Source organism: Neovison vison, chromosome 7, assembly GCF_020171115.1.
Source record: "Neovison vison isolate M4711 chromosome 7, ASM_NN_V1, whole genome shotgun sequence".
Lineage (NCBI taxonomy): Eukaryota > Metazoa > Chordata > Mammalia > Carnivora > Mustelidae > Neogale > Neogale vison.
Window position 1 is genome coordinate 152799832 of NC_058097.1, and position 11351 is coordinate 152811182.

Below are 11351 nucleotides of genomic sequence, written 5' to 3' on the forward strand. Positions count from 1 at the left end.
CAAGAAATTCACAATCCTTATCCTTACAGCTAAGTAAATAAAAGTTTAAGTTTAAAAATTTCCGTTATGGGGACGCCTAGGTGGCTCAGTTGGTTAAGCAGCTGCCTTCGGCTCAGGTCATGATCCCAGCGTCCTGGAATCGAGTCCCACATCGGGCTCCTTGCTCGACAGGGAGCCTGCTTCTCCCTCTGCCTCTGCCTGCCTCTCTGTCTGCCTGTGCTCACTCTCTCTCCCTCTCTCTCTGACAAATAAATAAATAAAATCTTAAAAAAAAAAAAAGTTTTAAAAATTTCCGTTATGATGGCCATTTCTGGTTTTCCTCTTGTAATCTACTTTGTTTCCTCCAGATTAAATGTCCTAATTTCCACTCAGTAGTTAAACCATCTAAGTCACTGTTTTAGACACAAGATATAAATATGATCCCAATAATAAGGAAAGAATGAATCAATATTTCAAATATGTGAATAAATTAAAACAATATGGGAAGAGAAGGGTACATGATTTTTAATTCAGAGTTTAGGTGACAGCTCTCTGAGGAGGGGAGAATTGGAGATGGGCAAAGCAGAAAGAAGGAGATTTGTGCATGTCTTGGTGAGTGAGTTCTGATTAGTAGGGTAAGTATGGAGGTACATCATGAAAAACCTAAAGTTGTTAGCAGATAGGATAGCTAAAAGACAGGTATCCATTCAAGCTGGTGCTGTGATAAATAAAAGATAAAAGAGACAACCTTCCAGAACCAACACAATTACTTCAGAGAACTACGTTTCACTTGACCAAGGTGAGAAGATACTGTCTTCTGTGCTGAGTATGTATCCAGTGGCTCTGACAGTGTAGCCTGGCTGGTGGCATCATCGGCACATGACAGATCGTAATAAATACAGATTATTAGGTTTCAGCCCCAACATACGGAATCAGGATTTCTTGAGTTGAAGCCCAGTGTCCAGTGTTTTAACAAACCCTGTGGGTGACTCTGACGCAGACCGAGGCCTGAGAATCACAGAGGTCCATCTTTAGGTATAGTATTATTTTGTAAGCAGATGAGTGCAGTGCTCTGGGAAAAGCAAGAAGTAGGAGAGAAGCAGAGGTTATGAGTTAATAGGAAAGGGACACCCTTAGACAAAGAAACCTTGCTCCTGAGGGCTCAACTCTGAGAAGGGGCCCACAAGGATGCTGGGTCACAGACACAGATTATTTGATATGATCTTACCATACATCATTTAAGACCAAAAAAGCATATGGCAATTATAAAATAAAGATACTATTTTTTGCCTTATAATTTTTTTCAATTTATTTATTTTCAGAAAAACATTATTCATTATTTTTTCACCACACCCAGTGCTCCATGCAAGCCGTGCCCTCTATAATACCCACCACCTGGTACCCCCAACCTCCCACCCCCCTGCCACTTCAAACCCCTCAGACTGTTTTTCAGAGTCCATAGTCTATCATGGTTCACCTCCCCTTCCAATTTACCCAAATTCCCTACTCCTCTCTAACGCCTCTTGTCCTCCATGCTATTTGTTATGCTCCACAAATAAGTGAAACCATATGATAATTGACTCTCTCTGCTTGACTTATTTCACTCAGCATAATCTCTTCCAGTTCCGTCCATGTTGCTACAAAAGTTGGGTATTCATCCTTTCTGATGGAGGCATAATACTCCATAGTGTATATGGACCACATCCTCCTTATCCATTCATCTGTTGAAGGGCATCTTGGTTCTTTCCATAGTTTGGCGACTGTGGCTTATAATTTATTTGAAAAGTACCAAATTATTAATAAGAAAATCTATAGTCTGTTAACTGCTGCTGCTATAGGAAGCTGGACAAGCTGTTTTACTGACCCCTCTATATACAGATTCATGAATTTCTAGTCAGTTACTGGGAGATGGTGCAAACTTGAAGTACAATGGAGAAATGTTTGAGGTTACTGACTGGGAAGAATTGTGTATTCAAATGGAGTGTTTGAATGCCATCTATGACTTCTTTACCCGACACTCATGCTGCATTGTTTCTTCAAAATTTGAGAAAAAAATGTGTAACATTTCTTTAGTACACTGGAAGTCCTGTCCTTTCTCCCTTAGATTCCAAGTGTGGAGATATAAACATAATGAATGGGCATAGTCTGAGCATATTCGGAATTTCTGACATTATTTCACTTAGAATTTGAGAAAATGGGCTTATGAGAAAAGGCATTCGGGTGCTCAGATATGTGGAGCATATTGTTTTTGTGTATTGCATGAAGCTGACTATGCAGAAGAGGAAGAGTTTCGTGAGTTTGTCTGTGTGTGTGTGATGGTTTTTCTTAATTTTTAAGAAAGCCCTGTGGAGTAAAGGGATTTTGTGATAAGGAACACAAGGACATAGGTGAAAAGGCAGGGTACCTGTTTCTGGTCCTGGCTTTGGCACAAAACTCTGGAAAACAAGACAAACAACCAAACATATAACTTGGGCCAGTTTGGGCTTAAGCAACAGCTATTTATCCAAAAGGGTTAAGAATGAACCATGAGAGACTATGGACTCTGAAAAACAGTCTGAGGGGTTTGAAGTGGCGGGGGGGTGGGAGGTAGGGGTACCAGGTGGTGGGTATTATAGAGGGCACGGCTTGCATGGAGCACTGGGTGTGGTGAAAAAATAATGAATAATGTTTTTCTGAAAATAAATAAATTGGAAAAAAAAAAGAATGCACTGTGATCTTTTGTTGCAGGAACTCTTTCTTTTGGCTTGCCAACAGATTTTTAGTCAGATGTAGTAAACCTGTGTCCTCATGGAGTAAAGTGAGGAGCCATCTTGGGTTTCTTAGCACCAATGTCTGTTTTCTTCTGCGGTCACACGGGGATTCAGATTAACAGCATTAAGAGCCAATGTTCTGCCATGACGGTAATAAGAAATAATAACATAGATTTCATGTTCACAAAAGAGTCTCCTCTCACAATATAGAGCTGGCACACTTACATGGATGTACAACATTGGTTTCACTTTTCCCATTGTCTAAAGAATGGCAGTGGGTGAGTTGTACTACATCTCATACTAATCTCATAGGTTTCTCCCATGAGAAGCTAAGACAGTGGGTGGAAGAGTTCCCAATATTCTGTAAAGTAGTTAGAAAATAATCATTGTTAATATTTGTCTGTTCTTTAATTTTTCCTAAATTTATTTACTGTGCTCAAAATGCAAGGAGCCTTTACATAGATGATTCTTCAAAGATTTAGAAGCAATTGCAATTAACCTTGATCACTCTGGATTTATCAGTTCCCATCATCATTCTGTTAACCTTCCATCATTCAAATAGGAATGGACTGCCTTTTCAAACTGTCTTCCTAAACCAGCAACTTTCCATTCCATTCTGCTCCTCAAACCTTTCCTCATCTCAGCATGTTTCCCTTCATGGGCATAGAATCCATCTGCCTAAAGATTTAGGTACACATTTATCAGGATACATTTAAGGCATGGAGGATTGAGGCTGGTGAGTTACTAGTCCATCTCCCAATTTCCCATTTATTTGGTTTTATCTATTATGAAAGTACATTTGAGGAATTCTTCAGTAAATGTAGTTCCCAGATGGTACCTGAAAATAAAGAGCAATTTTTCTTCCTCTAAATCCTCAATATAGTTCTTTTTCAGGGCCTTACATCATATTAACGCCATTTTTCATAGAACACTAACAAAGAATCTTGGCAAATGGCTTCACCCCTTTCCTCTCCAAACCCCATGTTATTGACTCACCCACAAGAAGTTAAGAGCTGAGGGGCGCCTGGGTGGCTCAGTGGGTTAAGCCGCTGCCTTTGGCTCAGGTCATGATCTCAGGGTCCTGAGATCGAGTCCCGCGTCGGGCTCTCTGTTCAGCAGGGAGCCTGCTTCCCTCTCTCTCTCTCTCTGCCTGCCTCTCTGCCTACTTGTGATTTCTCTCTGTCAAATAAATAACATCTTTAAAAAAAAAAAAAAAAAAAAAAGAAGTTAAGAGCTGAAGACATTTCTCACCCTTCTCCAGGGTATATTCCTGGATAGCATCCCCTGATTAATATAATAGGCAGCATGGGCTTTGGGGCAGCAAATAGCTTTAACCATGTCACTGCCAAAGAAGTTTTCAAATGGGCTATAAGAAACTCCATCCTGATTGGAATACAAGTCTCTCTCAGTTACAGATTCTTCCAATATTATTATAATGCAATTAGCTTTTGAGAGTACAAGCTTCAACATCAAAAAGACCTGAATCAAACATCTCAGTTTCACTTGTGAAACTGGAATAGTGAAAGAAACTAATGCACAATATTACTGTGAGGATTAAATCAGGTACTCCATTAAAAACATAATCATGTTTGTCAATACTTGAATAATTATCTACTATTTTATTATTATTTTATAATAACATTGTGAGAGTTTAATATAATATATGCAAATCACTTACTATCATTCCTTAAAAAAGCACACATTAAGCACTTAATAAGTTAGATAATGATGATGATGATGATGATGATGATGATACACTTACAAAGGCAACAAAGAAACTTTCTATTGTTGCAACAGAAATAATAAAAATTCAATAAAATGAAGGACTTTATGACTTAGAGGAAAATAAAAATAGAAAATAAATGGACATAAACAGAACAGAAATCAAAATTTAGCCACAACAACTTGGTTGTCTGCCACAACCCATGCAGATAATTCATACTTCCCCACCCAAAAGACTGTTTTGTAAAATTCTTTTTTCACCATATAAGTGCAAAACAAAAAATCTCAGCTCTTGTGAGCACACACATTTGTCAAAACTTTGAGTATGGATGCAAGAAAATGGTGAGACCCCAAAAGCTTTCAACCTGAATGTTACATGTCCTAAAGAAGAAATGGATGTTTGACATATTCCAACAGAAAAAACAACTCTAACTCTGGGCAAGATATATATAAAATATATCAGATATTGAAAAACAGTACAGAGGTGTGATTCCTTGTGATAAAGAAAATAAGGTGTAAACTCCATAACCATCTAGGCTTTCTGCCAGACTGCACTTTACAAACTAAGAAAAGGTGCATAAACAATGAATCTTGGAACACTGAAAAAATAAATTTAAAATTAAAAAAAAAGACGCACACACACACACACATACACACAAACACAAACTAAGACAAGGAAGTTGAAGGCAAATTGAGAGCAGCTCTCTCCTTAATGGAGGGAAAGAAGACAGAAGTGATTTTAGAGGCCATGAGGAATCAAAATTTGGTGCACCTATTAGACATGAAGAAGTCTGAGAAATCTGCTTAGGTGTCCACTTGAAGTTTTCTCCAAGTACTAAACTTCAGATTCAGAGGACAAGATTCTGAAAAGCTTGGCAGAGAACATCTCTGAGGCAATGGGTGGGCTATAAGTTGTCTATAGATTCTGGAGTTCATTCAGTACTGGGACACATTGGAGTTCCAACAAGGGAGAGAGGACAGGGCTCTTGAACACCTTGGACATTGACCTGAAACCCTAGAAGGTCCACGCCATAAGAAGAGAGAGTATGTGGTATGGTTTCTGATTTCATGAAACTGATTCAATATCATGTACTGCCTTGGCATCTGAAACTGGGATGCATCAGAAAGCCTACCCATGAGCTTCCCTGCTCTTCCTGATACACCCTGCATCCAGTGGACAAGGGACCCCTCCCAGCAATCAAACCAGCTGCACTCCAACTAATGGCTTTCACTTTCCTGTAAGCCGATGAAATTATTCAAACAAGCCACTCAAATCCTTCTGTGGGAATGAGAGGGGTGACCCCACCAGCCATTACTACAGAACCTGTCTCCCATGGCCCTTTGTTTGTTCACTCTGTCCCCAAGTGCCACCCCTGTGTGCCCCGTGCCTGGTGTGCAGTGTCCTCTTTCCCTAGTCTCTGAGTATCTATGACTAATAAACTGCTATCAGTTTTATCTTTCCAGTGTCAAGTGCCATGCTTTCACCCATTTCTATAACCGTGCAGTAGAAATCTTTCTCACCAATGGGGTGAATGGAAGGCAGGAATATTGTAACCTGAGAAAAAGGGCTAATAAACATCAACCCTAATAAGGCCAAAAACCAAGATGTAAAAACATGAACATGATCCTCCAATAACTTAACTGACTGCCATGTCAAATCAGATTCTCTTTATATAAGATATTATGACCCGGATTCCTAATAACATAGCATTTGCAGTGCCCATGGCCACATTAAAAAAAAAAAAGACAAATAAAATGCAGAAGATAATCAGAATAAAGTAAAACAGAAAGAAAAAGAGATTCAAGATGAATAGAGATTCTGGAATTAGAGGAAAAGAGCTTTAAAACACTTATGACAAATACACTTGCACATGTAAAGAGAAACATGAACATTAGCAGTCATATATATGTACATATGTGTATATACGTATATGTGTGTGTGTGTGTGTGTGTGTGTGTGTGTGTATACATAATCCAGCCCCATGGGGGTACATTCTAGCTTTCTTTCATTAGCTTATTTAAACATGACTATATTCTTCAACAAAACTCAGAATTGTAAACCACAAAGTGTGAACTTTGCTGCATGTAAATTTAAAAAAGAAAAAAAAATGTTGGGAGATCCCATGATAGATGGCTGACTATGAAAAAATATTGTACCTGTATTACAAATATGTGACACAATATCACTGAAGGGCATAAAGGGAAATGGAGCTGATCTCAATAACTTCAGAAAATGGTATTTTAGTTTTGTTCTATTTTTCTTTGTTTCCTTTTTTTTTGTAATTTTCTTCTATTTCTTTTTCAATGTTCCAAGATTCATTGTTTATGCACCACACCCAGTGCTCCATGCAATATGTGCCTTCCTTAGTACCCACCACCAGGTTCACAGAAAATGGTATTTTGACTGGAAGTTTAATGATACGGAACTGCACACATACATTGCACTCAAGGTGGTAAATTTGTCTCCAGCAGGAGTATGGATTAATAATTTTGAAACTACATTTATGTGTACAAGAGATATAATGATGAGACAACAAATTCAACTTCATTCACAGGGCTGGTGAAGATTGGAGGCTGTGTCCACCCTTCATGAATCATGGAATATTAAAAAACATACTGAACTGCCTAATAGTCACATTGGGACACATTTTATTATGATAATTAAGGTCTTTATTTCTTTAAGTGTATTTAAAGTTTTGAAGTATTTCATTTGGTTTAGATTTTCTAGTGTAACCCACATCTACAGTTATTATGCAAATCACAAGAAAAACATTTTGATTTTACATATTTGCCAAATTTTCAGAAGGTATACCAAGTGAAGTCCTCCTGAGTTTAATTTATAAATAAAATTCTAGGTTTTTAGTTGGAGATATCTTAGATTTCTTTTAATTCCACTCTTCTAATCTGCTTGGTCTTACATGTTAATGATATTCTCTCAAGATCCTGTCAGTTTCCTCTGTAATAATCTGAGTCTTTTACAGCCTGATATTGATTTTTGCAGAATGAGCAACATGTTTTTTCTCATTAAACAGGTGTTGTTTTAAAAGGTATATGTTAAAACACATTTCAATATATTTCAATTGATGTTTTTGAATAATTAATTGATTGATACATCAGATGGGAGATATATGCTCTGCCCCATCTCCGAGATGTCTTCAGTTGGAAGATGGACTATAGCAACCAATATTTTATCTCTGTGACTCAGAGTTTTCTTGGATGGAACGTCTTCAGAATGCATACCTGAATCTTTGGTTTTAATACTGTAGACAATTGGGTTGAGCACTGAAGGAAAAAGAAAGTGCAATAGGATAGAAGCATGTATCCTATCTGAGCTGGTAGCTTCCTTTTCCCAAAACAGTGGATTATTGACAGGCTGACCAGTGGGGTATAAAATAGTAATACAGCACAGATGTGGGAAATGCAGGTGTTAAAGGCTTTGAGTCGCTCAGTGTTGGAAGCAATGCTCAATATTGTCCTCAGGATTAGCACATAGGAGAGCAGAATGAGTACAGCATCCAACCCCAGTGTGGAGAGCATGACAAAGAGACCAAAGCCACTGTTTAGAAGAGTGCTAGAACTGGCTAGCCTTAAGACATCAGGATGAACACAGTATGAATGAGACAGAGCATTCACCGGCTGAAATTGCAGTCTGCCAAGGAGCACAGGCAGGGGCAGATGGAGAGCAGCACTACGGGTCACAACCCCTACGGCATAGCGTAAGGGTTCTCAAATAGCCACACAGCAGTCAAAGGCCATGGCCAAGAGCACAGCTGATTCAATAACTGAGAATGTATGGATGAAGAAGAGTTGTAGAAAGCAGGTTGCAGCCTCTACCTTTCTCTGGCCTAGGAGAAAAACAGCTGCCATTGAACGCAGCGCAAAATCTGAGAGGCCCAGGTCAGCCATTGAAAGCATGGATAGGAAGAGGTACATAGGTATGTGGAGGCTGGAAACAGACTTGACAATGTACATTATGGTGATGTTGCCCAACAAAGAGAGAATATAGGCAGAGCAGACAAGGATAGCTGCCCAGCAATGAGCGGCCTCCAATCCTGGGAGATCCATCAGTATGAAGATGAAGCTGCTGGCATTACTGTTGTTAAGAACTACCATACCTTTGGGAAGAGCTTGCCTTGGAAAAATTATAAAGAAGGCAAAAAAATTATTCTTTCATAGCATTTTCCTAGCATCTCATCCCACAACACCCACGGCCCATGCTTGCCGAGTAATATCACTCTCCTCCTCTTTTCCAGCACTGAATCTCATTCCTTTAGAGGTTCCACTAGAGTACAAATGCTGTCTGTCTTCTCGGAGGCTTGTCCTAGTTTTCAGGGGGCTGTTTGTGCCTTTCACAGAGAAAACTCCTTTCTCATTTGAAGATGTTTCAAGACTTGAAAAATGGAAAGGGAAACTGTGGTGAGAGCACAGGATACAGATGCATAAACTAGATTAGTTTTAATACCAGAAAATGGGTTCTAAAGAAAACTAGATAAAGATAATTATAGTTAATGGTTCCTTGGAAGTTAGAAAATCAAGTACAAGAATGTTAATACTGGCTCTGAACTCTGATGCCACCAAATATATCTTTTTCTCTGAAAGAGATTTAAAAATAGTACCTGTGACAAGAAGACACCAGGAGGGACCGGGCTTGATGTGTTTGTCTAATGGATTAAATCCCTTCTCAATCTCTATTACCACTTTCTGAAAAAGTGCTGGAGAGCTAGGACAAATGTGTGAGAGGAAGAAGATAGAGAGTAAATAATATTTGCAGTTGGAAATACATATATTCTCAATGGCATTACACATTTGCTGAGCTCCTGCTGTGCACTCAGTTTAAGTAATATAAAACAGACAATATGTAATTTATGTCTTTGGAGGTCTAGTAATCCACTGGCCAACACAAAACACATCCATGAGGGCACTCATGGATGACCATGGGACAGATAAAAGATCCCAATCGGGATCGACATTCTTCTCTCCACAACTCACTTTTTTTTTTTTTTTTAATTAAAGATTTTACTTATTTATCCCGGGCAGAGAAAGAGAGAGAGTGAGCAGGTGGAAGAGCAGAGGGAGAGGGACAAGCAGACTCTGAAATGAGCATAAAGCCTGACATGGGGCTTGATGCCAGGACCCTGAGATCGTGATCCCAGCTGAAACCAAGAGTCTTAACTAATTGAGTCCCCACAACTCACTTTTCTAAAGAATGATCTTGGTTTTGTCTCTATCTCTGCTTTCATCTTGTTTCATTTTTCCCTCTCATCCCCTATGATCTGCTGTTTTGTTTCTCAAATTCCTCATATCAGTAAGAGACTCTTAATCTCAGGAAACAAACTGGGAGTTGCTGGAGGGGAGGGGATGGGAAAGATAGGGTGGCTGGGTGATGGACATTGGGGAGGGTATGTGCCATGGTGAGTGCTGTGAATTGTGTAAGACTGATGAATTACAGACCTCTACGCCTGAAACAAATAATACATTATATATTAATTTTTTAAAAAAATGAATCATGAGGGACTATGGACTCTGAAAAACAATCTGAGGGGTTTGAAGTAGCGAGGGGGTGGGAGGTTGGGGTACCAGGTGGTGGGTATTATAGAGGGCACGGCTTGCATGGAGCACTGGGTGTGGTGAAAAAATAATGAATACTGTTTTTCTGAAAATAAATAAATTGGAAAAAAAATAAACGTGACTTAGGATTCTGGTCCCTTTTTGATGAAGGGTTTCAGAATTTTATCTCATATCTCTTTGGTTTTCACCATATACAAAATGGGGTTCATCACAGGAGGAATGAGGAAATGCATGTTAGCCATGGTCATGTAGATATGTGAGGGAAGTTTTGGGCCAAAGCAGTGCAGTACAGACAGGCAGATCATGGATGTGAAAAAGAGAAGCACAGCACAGATGTGGGAAATGCAGGTGTTCAGAGCCTTGACGTGGCCACCGTAGGATGCAAAGCTCAGTACGGCTTTTAGTATCAGAACATATGAAAAGAAAATGAGAAGAAAATCAAGTCCCACAGGGGATAATACCACATCCAAAGGATCCTATTGATCCTGGTGCTGGAACAAGAGAGCTTTATAATGTTAGGATGCAGGCAGTGGGAATGAGATAGTACATTGGAATGACAGAAGCACAGCCTTCTCAAGGGGATAGGCAGAGGTACCTGTACAGTCAAGGTTCACAGTACAATGGCCAAAACTATTACACTGTCTGTGAGAATGGAAGAATAATGCAATGGGTGAGAAATGGTCACATAGTGGTCGAAGGCCATTGCCAGTATGATAGCCAACTCAAAATCCTGGAAAGTGTGAATAAAAAACATTTGGGTGAGGCAAGCAGAGAAGCTGAGCTCTCAAGCATCCAGCGAGAAGATCCTCAGCATTTTGAGGAAAGTGAAGAGGGACAGACCCAGATCAGAGGCAGCTAGTATGGCTAGGAGGAGGAGCATAGGCACATGGAAGGTCTGTTCCCTGTGGATAACTGCCATGATGGTCACATTACCCACCAAGGTAATGAAGAATATGGTACAGAAGGGTATGGAGATCCAGATGTGCACAGTGTCCAGACTAGGTATGCCTGTCACCAGGAAGGTGGAGAATATGGCTTTGGTGCTGTTGGTGGGCAACATGCTGCCAGCGCTGCATGCCTTTCCTAGAATGACATTTATTATCTCATTCCAGATGTTACAATTTGACTTGAGCATTTGACAACTCATAACATCTTTTATTTTAAAATGACCAGCCTTGATTTGTATCTAGTATGAGTTTAAATGCTGTTTCCCAATACAGAGCATTTGAGCCTCTAGATTAAAAAAAAAAGACCTTTTTTTTTATCAAATTCTTCAGATATTGTGGCTTTTTAGAGGAAAAATGAGGGAGAAATGTACACTTTATATTTAGT

The 11351-nt window shown here is 39.3% G+C and overlaps 2 pseudogenes; both read right to left on the reverse strand.

Moving 5' to 3' along the window:
* Positions 1 to 7652: 7652 nt before the first annotated feature.
* On the reverse strand, positions 7653 to 8564 carry LOC122913526 (annotated as a pseudogene).
* Positions 8565 to 10141: 1577 nt separating this feature from the next.
* Positions 10142 to 11079, reverse strand: LOC122913527 (annotated as a pseudogene).
* Positions 11080 to 11351: the final 272 nt, after the last annotated feature.